A 14,814-nucleotide genomic window follows, 5' to 3' on the forward strand; every position below is an offset into this window, starting at 1 on the left:
TTATTACTTTGATTAAATAGAGCTTGTTTAGCCAGTGATTGTACAAATATACTGAAAAGTATTATTATATAAACTGTGTTTGTGTATGAGAAGTCTATTTATCGCTCACCTCTTATCGGGTAATATTTGAAGTAAATAAATAAAAGTAAATAAAACGAAGGCACCTGATAATCACGCCTGTTGTTAAAACTCAGTGTTTGATTGTCATCTTGTTGGCAGGAGACTATCTACATCTGGTTTGAAGATTTTAAAACGAAATATAAACCAATTGGTTATGTTTCTTTAGACAGAATTTTCTTTCAAAGCTTTATATGGTTTATTTTCATGAACTATTGGTTCTTTTTTATTGGATCTGTCCCGTGCAATAGAAACATTACTGTCGTGGTGACATGCTAATGTTTTTTCTTTTGCATATACTTAAACACACAGCACGTGTTATCAGTATGCAGAGAATTGTTTCAGTACACCGAACTCTATAATTAAAGAAAGATTTTGCCCCAGGAATACAGAAATCATCGGAATATCAAACAGAATATTGAGAAATTCATCTGACATTAATCAGAAATTTCATAATTTAATATCGTACGCCATCCAAGACCTCAAGACATTCCTTGATTTATTGAATCAACAGTCTCAGTCTTTGCCATAATGTTTTTTTTTCCATTTTGCGCAAAATGTATTCGTTATTATAATTCACTTGAACACATTAAAATGATCACTGCCTTCACTACCATTTCAGCACACTGTTACCGGGCAAGGTGGCTCATGGGGGAAAATTTAATAAACTTCTAATGTTATTTGAAGCACGGTTCATTGAGCATTTGGATCTTATTGGTCTCTCCTTGAGGGGCTGGGGAAGTTTAGCTTTGTTGGGGGGACACATTAAAAACAGACAGCAAATGCAAGTACACATAATTCAAGCCAATACTGCATCTCCTGACAGTATTTATGCTATTTATCTGAGTGTTCTTTGAGCTCTTTGATCGTTTGGATTACTGACAGATCTGTACTAAAAGCTATTTTGTCTTTTTATTTATGGGAAATGAAAAGTGACATTATGGCAGCGTAATATGTAATGCCTTGATATTTGACAAAGTTTCCTCTTATTTAACAAGCTCAAGAACGCAATGCAACCTACAATTGTGCCCATCATTGCTGCAGCATAACTTTACGATCAAACCATCTTATTTGTATTTCTTCAGTCCCGTCATTTCTTATAGCAGTGTTTCCTGAATGGAAATTTGTATCCTTGCTTTATAATTCACTGCAGAATCATTCAAGAAAGTCGCTTTCTGTCTTTGGGTCACACAAAAAAAAATGTTCAATTGAAAGATTTACACGAATGAAACGGAAATTCAGTCAACGTATTTATGGCACATAAAGTTTGACCAGAAACGTTCCTTTCTACGCAAGGCTTCGCATAACACTTTTTATTCTCTACCATCTGGACTTTTGGGGTTCTTTTAGTAAATGAATAAAACAGTTGTAGACCCAAGATCAACAGACGTGTTATTGACATCTAGGATGCCCTTTCAAAACTTAAAGTGATAGCTCACCCAAAAAGAAAATTCTTTCATCATTGACCCCATTCAGTCACCTGAATGACTTTCTTTCTTCTGCAGAACACAAAATAAGTTATTTTGAAGAATGTTGGTATCCGAACAACAGCAGTAGGGACTTCTATTGTAGGGACACAAATTGAAGTCAATGGATAATGTCATTGTTCGGTTAACACCATTCTTCAAAATATCTTCTTTTGTGTTCTGCAGAAGAAATATAGGATTGAAATGACAAGAGGGTCAGTAAATGATGGCAGAATAAAACATTTTGGATGAACTATGCCTTTATTGAAATGGGATAAAAAGAACCTCCAACACAGTAGGAATTCGTAACTGTTTTTCCAATATGGAAATTCGTATGAACTTAATAATATGATTTAATTCGATTTTCTTTCGTGGCAGTGATGTTAGCTTTAGGGGAAGGGGCTACAGCCACAATGTCTGAATTCAAACGAAATATCTTGTAGAATTGTTGCGAATTACATCAAGTTGGAACCTCACGTAAAGTGCTATAGAGACAGGCTATTGACTATTTGTTTTACCAATGTAATGACATATGAGCAATGAGGAGAAAATGCATGGAGAATGCACACACTATGAATCAGTATGATATATGATTTTTCTTTCAATCTTCTTCAGTTTGTTGACGCGTAATGCAAGTCGAAACAAATATTTCTGATTATTTTTGCCATTACATCTCATGCTGGGAGTGAAACACCACAGCGGTCTTTGTTGGTATTGGATGACAAAGACTCATTTCAATGCTCAGTCAAAACTGCAAAAACCTGACATCATGGCTGGTCTGGGTTCCAATTATAGCTCACAAACGCCGAATTCTCGCTAAATGTAGACTGTGATGTCATTATCATCATGTTTTACAGCTGGCTGTAGTTCATCTTACTCAAGTTACATTACAAAAAGATTTCAGTGAACCGGGTTTAGGTCATGAGCGCTCGCAAAACAAGGAAAAGGTGATGGGCATGTGCGGGTTGGGTCTAAATGTTGCATTGAATGATTACAATCACTAACTCTCCTGTCATAACAGAATTTTGTGGGTAAGCGTATATCATTCACTAAATGTATTCAGAAAATTCATACGGGGGAAGCGGTCACAACCCCAACTTCCTGAGACAGCATTAACATTGGCTTGCCTCTGTGACTTTCTTTCCAAAAGCTTGTAATACCAAAGTTTGTCAGACATTCTTTAGTTTATAGTGCAATGACCTGGGAGTAGGAGTAGATTTGTTATATTTGCATTTTAGTGAACAAATACCAATAAGCAGCTGAAGAATGTAAGTGAATAATGTACGATGTCCCCAGAACGTATTTGAATAATCTTCAATTGGAGAGACATTTGTGCTTTTTTATGTCATTCTACAATTTAACAGTGAATGTTACCAATACTCTCATAGAAAGGTAAACGGACCATAAATCACAATGGATTGACATGTGAGAGGTAACACATCTTCTACTGAATCACTCCCTCAGGAACACTAAACGGGAATATTTCACATGGGAAGCTTACGATATCTATAAAAACCAGTCCACAGAGACATCAACTTGAAGCATTGTGACTCAGCCCAACGGCGTAATCACAATTCAACGCGAATATTTCCATAATGTCTGTTTATCTCCATTAAAATGCAGCAATGTAAAAGCACACAAGAGAACCCTGATAAAATCTCGCCACAGATTCCTCTCACGGATATGGTGATGGCAGCAAAGAGTAACTCACAGCATTTCTCCCTCAGCAACTGGGAGGGGAGAAGCGTGCGCTCTCGATCTCCTCATTGAGCGTGGACCGCAGGAAGCTGCCTCTAGTGACAGTGAGCCTCCTATTCATTGAAGACATGCTGTGAGTATTTCACTTCTTTCCTCATACACACACTGATCCTCAAGTCTGGCCCCTAAATGTTTGACTTGAATTGGAGAAGAAAGAAACGTTTGTGTTTGGTTGTATCTGTGCTTTAAATTTCTCGTATGAACTTTAGTTTCATTAGGCCTGTCTGTGTTTTCATAGATGTCTGATTGTATTCGTAATCATTTATTGTTTTTGGTTCGATGGCCGTTTGTGTTTTCTGTGATGAATAATGATGCTGCGTCTGTGTGGAGGAAACGACGAAAACCCTATCAAAATACTTTTTATCAACTGTGTTACAATGTGGTTTGTTGACAGATAGGCAGGGGAAGAATTGTCAAGTGCTTAAATTCTTAAAGGAGCAGTTCACTCGATAATGAACATTTATTTACAATAATTTACTCACCCTCGTGTCTTTGGAGACCCCTTGTGACTTTCTCCTGTAGAACATAACATTTTCTAATGTTCAAGCTTCTCTTTTCAATATCATTCCTGGTCTTTTCAATATCATAATACCGTGTTACGCCATATATTTTTTTGCCATACATTGTTGTTATTATTAGTCCCCCTTTTTGTTTGTCAACAGTATGTAACAAATAAAAACTTTAACAACACAGTATTTAATCACTTAAACACATCAAAGCGAATTTGGACATACACGGTTTTGGAATGATATATGAATATGAGAATGAGAATGAGAATATGAGAACACCTATATTGTTCATGAATATAGATATAAAGAAGCGTAATTCAAGTAGAATTTTCTATTTTCAATATTTTGTGCTATTTATTAATATAAATAATTAAATACAAATAATAATAATAATATGAAATGATTTAAAGGTCAGTCAAGTTCAATGTACATTATGTCAGGTTATGTGCCATGCTTTACAAACACCTGTCTACGACAATAGTTTTAAAAAAAGTGTTAAAACTGTTCAAAGCCGTGCAAGTGTTCTGTGTAAGGTACTGACATATAAGTCTATTTTATTTATACTTTAATATTCTCCTGTCATTGTTTTTCTCAAACGAAGTAAATGTCATAGTGCTTTTGTACCACTCACTATTGTAACTTTTGTATGTGGAAAAAACACAGAAAATCTGTATGTGAGAGAACATGTTCCATGTTATGCAACACCTGTAAAACCTGATATTTTCAGTGAACTCAAATTATTTTTGCCTTAAACCATTGAAACATTTTAAAATCAAAAAGTATATGTATTATGCACCTATCCTTTTGGAAACCAGTAACCAATCAGCTGTATTATTTATTCTGCAATGCATGCTCGGTAGAGCATAAACATCTCATCCCAGCATGCATTGCCACTGTTAAGTAACGCTGGTTACTGACGTCTGTGTGACACAGCAGTTTGAAACCTTCTAAACAACTGTATTTGATTACTTTTGATCAAATCTTATATAATCGTTACAGTGACAGCGGTTTGGTCTAAAAACGTGTAATGTTGAGAGAACCCAAGCTGCAAACACACCAACAGACAGTCTGATTTCAGTTCACAGTTGCCTCTTTTGCAAAATAACATTATACATTGTTAAAATGGCCAAAAACCTTTAGGAAGCCAACTAAAGGAAACACTAAACACCATAATGGTGAGCAAAAGTTGAAGTTCACAAAGGGGGAAGATGCGATAAAAGTGACTTAACCTGAATCTAAGTTCCGGAGGAGCCCATCTTAACAAGGTTTAGCGTACCTAAACAAGGACCTAGTGACCTCCAATTTCCCTCAGCACATTGAGTGTTCCTACATTTGAATGTATATCTCCAGCATGGTGAATAACCAATTTTAAAGTTTGGAATTGTGTCACACAGTCCAAATAAAGATGCATATACCCGATGTCTTTCGGGTCGGTGCAGACTTTTAGGAATCCATACAAATACGTTTATTACTCAAATGTTACTCTGAGAATGTGTGGATGTCTTGGCGAGGACAGTCAGGTCAGTAACAAGAAGATTCGATGTTTGGTTCAGAAGGAACGTATCTTTAGGGCTGATCCCAGGAGCCAGGCCTAATTAAAACCAAATGGTGGAAATTCACTTCAATGCGGCCAGAGATCTCTCTTTTATGTAGCTTGGCAAATTGCTCGCCTTTGTCAGCTGCAGTCGGTGGCTCATCCCTCCCTAACCTCTCTCCCAGATTGCATTTGTGTGTGTTTCATTGACACGGTGAAGTCCTCCTTCTTTTTGAGGCCGAGCTAAGCAAACATGTTAGAAATGCCCCTGTCAGGTACAATGTGTTTTTGATTATCTTCTCTTTCAAGTGTTTGCTGCTTGCCCCATTGCCTTCGAGAAACATTACATCACTGAGCAGAGTGGCTCTATAAGAACAAAAGAAGTGCTCTGGTTTTCTATTTCTATTGTTCTACATCATAGGCACTTGATTACAAATTTATGACTACAACAAGACACAATGTCGGATTCTGGATCTGAAGATTAAATACATGCACTCTGATGTCATCTCACTTGTTATTGAACTCATGTTAAATATGCACCTGACCTGGTTCATATTGTGTGTCAGCGAGTGCGTGTGTGTGTTTTATGGTGATATAAATTTATTTTTAAATGTATTACATTTTTCATCCAATTATTAGTCTTAGTCAGTCAAAAAAATACTTCAATAAAGTTAACATTTTTGGCTTAACTCTTTGTTCAAACATTGATAATTAAAGATTCAATGTCAATATTTCGCCAATGTCTTAGTCTAAATAAACAAGCGAAGATTTCATTACTGTACCAGATGAAACAAGAAACCCTGTCAATCATAATAATAGCTATGTTTTCTAAAAAGAAGAGGTTATAAATGGTTTACTTTAGTGTTCAGGAATGCATAACAATTATATATCATTTATAATAACCAAAAAGCATCAATGTTTTGGCAATATGCCACTCAAAGCTTGAAAATACAGCAACACCAGACAAAATATTGCAATTCACCTTCGTAGCAATAACTGTGAATTTAACATTACAGAAATTGTTAGTTACACGTATAGATGTTAAAACCAAATCCTGTTGCACTTTATAAGATATACGTGTAAAACAACACCATGGTGAATTTCTGTGTCGGGATGTCATGGAACACGGAAAAGATCTTTCCAATCTAAAATGTATTTCCTCAAATTCATATACTATATATATAACACAAAACAGCAGTGGTATTTTATCCTCCACTATGTCTGGACACCTGGGATTTAACTCACTTTGGACAGTTTGTAAGTCGTAGTGTCACCGAAGCTGTGAAAGTCTCTTACAGGCAAGCAGCCAACAGTAGGTGCTGCTCAGTTTTAGCTGGGTGTCTGGTATTTATGTAAATTGCTCACCCTCCCAACCTATATATTATACAATTTACTCATTCATGCTCGAAAGACTTAAATTCATTCATAATTACGTTTACTGTATAATTTAATATGCATTTAAGTTCAACTTCATACTAAAAATACAGGAATGTTTCAACGCATTGCTCGGAAAATACGGAAAACCACTGGATTAACTCAGCCCATATAACGTTTACATTTGACCCAACGATGGGTTAAAACAACTCAACATTTTTGGGTAGAATCTACATTGCATTGATTTATTTATAACCCGACTGTTTTGTTCTTCTTGTACCCCCATGCTGGGATGAAAATAACATATAGTACATTGGACATTTCCATCATTATTGCTCATAAAAGAAGATTTCTCACTAGACACTTAAAAAGCTCAACCTCATTGCAGAAGACATATACTCTAAAGAATGCAGGGTTATCGTCATCCCAAAAAGAGACAAACCTAACCGCTTGCTTAAATTAAATACCTTCTTATTTATTTTTTACTCATACATGGCATAAACAAACCATCATGTTTCTTTGTACCCCAATGGTCGTCCCTTTGTGTCCAAACACTTAATAATAACCCAGCGTTTTTTATTCTACGTCTGTCACGTCTGTGATTGAGAACAGTAAATCAAAATAAGGTAGAATAAGCATTGAATTCACCACAGTGAATTGGAAATATTTCTAAATAAGATCAATTAATAGTTTATTGAATAGTTTTGAGTATCTTTAGAAGCAGCAACATTTGTGCAAATTTGTGAAAAAGCAATTGCAGAGTCTGCTGATTGATCAAATATCAGTACACTGACCATTCATAGTAACATATTGAGACCCTTAGATCGTGGCCAAAAGAAGCCGCCTGGAGTGTTTAAATATTTGTGTGACCTAAACAGAGTTGATGAGTCATAATACAACAATGTGAATTGAATGATCGTTTACTCTTTTTTTCTTCCCCAAATGAAAACGGAAAACTAAATACATTCTCCTTGTACGCATAGCATCACAGAGTACATGATAACCGTCCAAAAGAAACCAGGCAGAAATAGAAATTCTATTTTTGGCCATCCCTAGCACTTATTTTTAGAAAAAGTTACATTTTAAAACGATAAGGTTATTCCATTTTGTTTTTTTGCTATGCAGCTGTGATTCATGGGTACAGTATGTGATGACAGAAGCCCAGTTATATGTATAGTTTCTGGCAATTCTTGTGCTATTCATCACAGTTTAGTCTAAATAAAACACAACCTTTTTGAAGATGAAGTGTGTGATTTCTCCACCTCTAGCGTCACCAAATACAATTCAATTGGTAATTAGTTTAATTTTATTATCGATTATTTCTCGAACACTCCCGTCTTCCATTGGTTGTCAAACTGATAATTCCACCCAAACTAATCACATTGGTTGTGCAACTATACCTGATTTTCCGGCCATTTTGTATTGTAGTTTTCTCGAGACTCATTGTAGTCTTGTCAGTGTGGCCCATCCTAATTGTTCTTACCTGTTACTCCTCATTACACTGTCTATTTATGCTGCGTTTGTGACGTATTGTAATTACCATTGTATTGAGATGACAACACGTGATGCACTCAAAGCTGTTGACATCCTCAGACTGGGGTTTATGTGTTTCTATAGCACTCCCAGCTTATAAAATGCAATTTCATGCATTGTTTTGAGTTATTGCTTGTTATTAGCGTGGGTTTATTCTTGTTTTTTGGATAATAGTCTGTTTTAGGTTATGTAAAGACTTACCTTAGGACCCTAGCTTAACTTTTGTTACATTTTAGACACCATGTTGCTGTTAAACCTACTTACTTATATTTACCTATACAGTATACTGTCAAAACGGTAACCTGTAGCAGTTGGTGGTATTGTATATATGTAAAACCCCTCCCATTTTTGTAGCATTACCAGGGATGTTGTTTATAAGGTGATTCATTGACATCAGAAACTGTTTTTCTGAATTTGCCAAACGGTTACAGTAAATTATAGACTCCTACATCTTAGAAAATAGAAAAAAGATACTTCGCCATATACCATGTTTGGCAAATTTACATTTAGAATGACTCACTCACTTGTACCATTGTCCTACTAATGTACTGTTTCAAAACATTTGGATGTGATCATCCAGGGATGAAATATCACAACAAACATATTACTGCTATTAATAAGTAAGCCTTTGTAATGTTTCTGGCAATGTGAAAGGCTGGCAGTGATTATGAAAGCCAGATGTAATTTTAGTATGTTGATTTTGTTATGCGATGATCGCTTTTTAGTGTTAAAACCTTAAATGTTCTGATGCCAGTTCAATTTGAATCCCACTAAGATCATGTTTTATGTTAAGAAAAGAACAGTTGTTGCTTTCATAATAGAAGACCAATGCAAATTCATCCTTTAAACATATAAGTGAATTTACAGTCTACAACAGCATCTGTCTTTTCGATTTGATTGTCACTTATGTTTACAATTTGGTTTGTCATAAACACCATACTTTTTTTGTATTTTCGGAATTACTATACTGATATATAATGCCAATAATTTCTGTCGAACAAAAAATACAATATAATGTTCTGGGCACCTTTGACAACCATTTTAATGGTTGTCTCTCAACTCTAAACTGGACAGATACATTGTTTGTCTTCTCTTGTTGTTGTCTCTGGACACAAGTTGTTGAAAACTCGGCAGCATGGTTGAGCCAATGTTGTTACAGTGTGTCCATAATTACTAAATCCAAATGAAATGAGAGCCATAACCATGCTACTGTAGTTATAGCTGTGTGACTCTCAACAGGTTAATGTTGGATGAGGTGTATGCTGGCGTTGCTTTTTGTTGTAAGTTTACACATGACCACTGTGCATATGGCCAAAGATGAGAACTCAAACACAGCGAGGTTGTTCAAACAAAATCTTAAAGTGACTTTGTTGAATCATCAGCGTGTGAAACTTGAGGCCTAAGGGACAAGTCTTTCTCGGAAATTTTGACCGAAGGGTCAAAGGCGTGTGATGTGCAAGACGCATGCAGAGAGTTTGTTTGTTGCTCTCTGTTTTGTGAAGTCTCCAGTGGCTTTGCACATCCTCAAGGGGTTTCTCTTTTTGAATAACTGCCCGTAAATTCCTACCAGTTGAAGTCACAATATTGTTTTGTCTCAAGTTTCCTTATATCTCTACCGAGGACTCTGGAGTTCTTGGGGACATGAATATTGATGAAAAGTAAAACCCAAAGAGTGACAAGGAGTTTAGTGGTGAAGTTATATAGCTTTTTTCTGTGTAGTTACTTTGGGGCAATGCATCAAATGCATTTGAGGAGCGAAATACCTTTTTTTGAGGTGTGAAACAAGGAATGACTTCAGATATCAGAGAAGGAACTTTAGGAGCAAGTTCATCAAATACTTGGGTGAGTCTGTGGACCCAATGGACTAACCTCGAAAAAATTCTGAACACTTCATTGCACACAGATTTTTCGACCCCAAAAACGGAGACCTTTGGAAACGCTGCAGACCCCGTGTTTACTCCGTGGTTGCGTTGCTACAGTACCTATTCTTATGAATTTACTTGAAAGTTGGTGCTGTTGGGATAAAGCCTTGTATCCCCAAAACTGGAAACTTTTCTGGAAATGTTAAAAACACAATTCTTCAATACTTGTCACTGGTTAAATATGCAAAACCCACTGACAACCATGAAGGGTGACCAACAGTATCTCCATATTAAATATTATATGCTTAACAGTAACAATATGTATATAAAATGGCCTTAGTACTTATTGCTGTTCTGGTATGTCCAATGCTGCATTGACAGATTGTGTCAGTGTGTGTGACTCATTCGAGATGATGTTTGTGAGAAATGAAAGCCTACATGTCTCCATTGCCAGAATCACGCTGCTTGTGTTGTCATACATGGCTCAAAAAACAGCCATGTCCCACTCACTTAGTTTCTGTCCGCCTTTGGGCGCCACACGATTAGTTTCAGGGCAACAGCTCACAAGAATTTTGGCTTTTAAGTGAACACCGATGAACTCAGACCTCATCTCAGAGGCTTCCAAAGCCAACACAATTCACTTATAGCATGCTCTTCAAACGCAAATCATTTATTATTATTTTTCATAAAGCTATGTCATGCAGGCATGACTGTGATGCAATGGATAATGACAATATATAAATAGGGAGAATCGAAAAGAAAAACTGTGTTTTGAACTCCGCCAAAGACTTTTTTATGCATGCATCCCCGTTTACTAATTTAAAAATGTCACGTGAGAACAAGAAAGGAAGTCTTGTTCAGAGTGATACAACAGCATCCCCCAGCAGTTTCTCGTCCAAACGGATTTAGCGACTGAAACTAATTGTTATATTTGGAAGGTACTGTTTGAGGTACAAATATGCATTTCTTCTGCTATCACAACTGAAGCCATATAATCTAAAACATTAAGCAGTTAAAATGTAAAGTAGATGTTTTTTTGCATCAGCATGACACTCGCAATGGGACTTGATGACTTCCCCGCGTCTACAGCGTCTTCAGTGACATTTCCTCTTTATCTCATTCTCTTATTACAGACACACGCACACACACACACACACACCAACAGGCTGGAGCAGATATGGCCGCATATTGAGAGAGTTTTTCGTCAGCATGATCCAAATCGTAAGTTTCATGCTATGGTTTATTCATTTGAAGCTTTGCTATTATCAGTGGTAAATCAGCCATGCATATTTTTTAAATCACATTTTGAATGGTCCTGTTTGCCCTTCGGGTTTTGGGTGGTGATGTTGTTCTTTTTCAAACCGTGCTAGCACACAACGATCAACATGAAATATGAACCTCCATTATGCAGTTGCAGGACTCAATGGCAAAACATCTGTTTTCTTAGACTGCAGTGTATCAAGATGTAATCTGTATCATGTGAGGCACTGTCAATTACATTTTACAATCATACCATGCATAGCGTAACGGATTATGTACAGAATACACTTTTGCATATTTATATCTATAGGCTACATTTATGCATATTGTATTAGTGTTTTGTTGTGGCCATGAAGCTGTTATTTGCCAGAAATACTCTAACATGTTTATACACTGAAGTTTGTTCACGTGGCTTTTTTTCTGAACCCTAAAATAACAATCAAATAATTTTCTTCTTATATTTTCCCAGATATGCAGTTGCTTATTACACAATGATGAGGAAACTCAGGTGATGTGATCGTTGCTCCTCCAGGACGTGTGGGAAATCTCAGAACTACACAACTTTAGAGCACTACATAGACGGAACGAAGGAAAGCCATCTGACCACAACACATTCTGTTCTTCTGAGGAATACAAACATACCGTCTACCCGCAGTATTCCCAACATGACAATCTGAAATGCTTTCGTGGTTCCTTGAACCGTTTCAGGTATGGCTTTTTACGTATGGCGTATTCACAATAATCCAGAGGGCCTTTCATAAAGATCAATAACCAGCTTCAAGGTATTCATTTCTGGAGATGTAAGAATACTTTTGGAGAAAAATTCAGTTTAAGAGGTATGGCTCATAACAAGAATGAATGATAATAATAAAAATGAATTGTTCTGGTTTATAAAAACAATACAGGAGAGTATTTTACAAATCGGTGAATAGTACAACATCACTAACTCGCATCACTTTAGCGGCAGTTTTCGACGTGTGTGGGGGTGGAGTGGGTTTACGTTTCAAGGTGCATTCACTTTTTTTCATTTGCGATATATTTTATGATATATATCATAAAAATTGGTGATTTGAAGGATATTTTAGACTCCTACTTAGAATTATATGGTTTGATTATTGATAGCCTTAAACATTAACTGAAACATTTACATATATAATAGAATACACCTTGACTCGGTTCATTTGTATGAATTGTTTAAATAAAAATAAAAAGTACAGTTCATAAAGCTTCAAAGTAGAACTGAACGTTAAAATGCACTAGACCGTTTTGTGATGGCATGTACACAATTTCAAAACTACATTAGAAAACTCTTTACACAAGCTCACAATATGGATTTGACAGCAGTCACATTTTTTACATTCTAGGGAAGCTACAGTGACCTGCTAAATGTTTGAACTCTTTAAGTACTATCGAAAGTCGGTTTCAGTCATGGGTTTCTCTAAAAACGTACACTAACCCTCTTCTCTTAACAGGTAGTGGTCTAGCTTTTATTGAAACTAGTAACTTTGTATTAGCACCTATTGTACTATTGCTCTTTTATTAGATTAGATTAGATTAGATTCAACTTTATTGTCATTACACATATACAAGTACAGTGTAACGAAACGTAGTTTAGGTCTAACCAGAAGTGCAGTTAGCAAGTGCAGGATATACAGTTAGAATAAATACAGAATACAATATGAAAAATATAATACAGTTGTTATGTTTTGGTGTACTATGTTCTCTTTTTTTTCTATGGTTTTATTACTTTTATATTGTTAGGTTTTGGTTTCCTTTCTTATTCCCAACATTCCTCCCGCCTGGTCACTGGTTGACCCAATTATCAGTTTGTTCATTGCACACACCTGTTCCCCATTAGCGATCTCTATTAATTATCATTTCGTTCATTGCACACACCTGTTCCCCATTTAGCAATCTCTATTTATACCACGGTGTTTCTCTCACTGGTTGTGGCGTTGTCGTCTTTACTGACCAACCCTTGTGGATTATGGTCTGTGATTTTGTTCTCGTGTTGGTCTCCGGTCTGTGGTTTGTTTCTTTGTTTTCTAAGCAGTCTCGTTGAAGCTGGTTTGGACGTTATCTCTCCCATTCGGTTTTCCCTGCTTTACCAGACGGACCTGGCGCTTGCTTGCCTTCTCTTGATTATTGTTTTTTTTGTTTGTTTGCTGTTTTCAAGCCGGGAGTGCCCCGTCTCACTGTGTACTGGTTTTCTAACCAGTTGAATCAATAAACCCTTTTTTTTTTGTGATTTCACCTCCTGCATCTGAGTCCTTATTCGCACGCTTAACAGTACAACGCCACCAAGGATGGACTCAGCAGGAGATCCGAATATTCGTCTTGCTGTCATCAAACAGGGAGTGTTACTGGGACGTCAGCAACTGGAGGTAGTGGCGATTCGACAGGGCGTCGCCGCCATGTCCCAACAACTCGTAGCCATTGCTCAACACCTTGACAGGACCCAGGCCGACCAACCAGCTGCTTCAACCAGTGCAGTACCTACCGGAACGGAGGGATCCGTTCTCCGTCTACCAGAGCCGCGCCTCATTCCTCCGGCTCCTTACGCTGGTGAGCCTACGGCATGCCGGCCGTTTTTGTCACAGTGTTCCCTGACATTCTCCTTGCAGCCTTCTTGTTTCTCTACCGAGCAGTCGAAGGTAGCATTCGTTATTATGCACCTGACGGGTGCTGCCAGGGAGTGGGGAACAACCGCGTGGGACAATCAGCATGAGTGTTGTGTTACGTTCAAGGATTTTTCCAAAGAGCTGCGGAAGGTGTTTGATCGGTCTGCACTGGGCAACGAGGCAGCCCGGTCCTTGTCACTTTTGCAGCAGGGTAGCGGGTCGGTGTCGACATACTCCATCAGGTTCCGCATCTTGGCCTCATCGTGTGGTTGGAACGACAAAGCCCTGTGGGACCGGTTCCTCCATGGGTTGGCGGATCGTGTTCTGGACGAGATCTACTCTCTAGAACTTCCACCAACGCTGGACGGTCTTGTGGACCTCGCTCTGCGGGTAGAGTTCCGCCGGAGTCTTCGCTCTCGACAGCGCTGGGGATATAAGCAGGTGGAGGAGTCTAAGGGTTTCCCCATTGATGGACACCCCTCACCCATTCGACCGTCGCTTCCTGCAGAGGAGTCCATGCGGGTCAGCCGGGCCAAGCTCTCCAGGCAGGAACGCGGCCGTCGTATCACCAATGGGTTGTGCCTGTACTGTGGCAAGCCCGGACATGCAGCGGCCTCCTGCCCGCTCAGCAGGATGTCTCCCGGGGGCACGACTTCCCGGATTACCTCTACTTGTCTGTCCACTCGCACCTGGACTGTTCTCCCGGCTGTTATTCAGTGGAAGGGAGACAGCCATTCTGTACGGGCTCTCATCGACTCTGGAGCGGAGGGTGACTTCATG

General features: G+C 37.9%; 1 protein-coding gene across 5 annotated transcripts in view; it reads left to right on the plus strand.

Moving 5' to 3' along the window:
* The first annotated feature begins 3,372 nt into the window (after positions 1-3,372).
* myocd (myocardin) overlaps positions 3,373-14,814 on the plus strand; it is a 100,267-nt gene continuing 88,825 nt past the window's right edge. For 4 of the 5 annotated variants that reach the window (XM_079477000.1, XM_079477001.1, XM_079477005.1 and 1 more), the window contains exons 1-2: positions 3,373-3,414; positions 11,883-12,121. The gene's annotated coding sequence lies outside the window, so the exon portion shown is untranslated. Of the gene's footprint in view, positions 3,415-11,288; positions 11,375-11,882; positions 12,122-14,814 lie in introns of those variants that run through there. The other variant, XM_079476996.1, reaches the window with a different exon arrangement.

Source organism: Barbatula barbatula, assembly GCF_947034865.1.
Source record: "Barbatula barbatula genome assembly, chromosome: 16".
Taxonomy (NCBI): domain Eukaryota; kingdom Metazoa; phylum Chordata; class Actinopteri; order Cypriniformes; family Nemacheilidae; genus Barbatula; species Barbatula barbatula.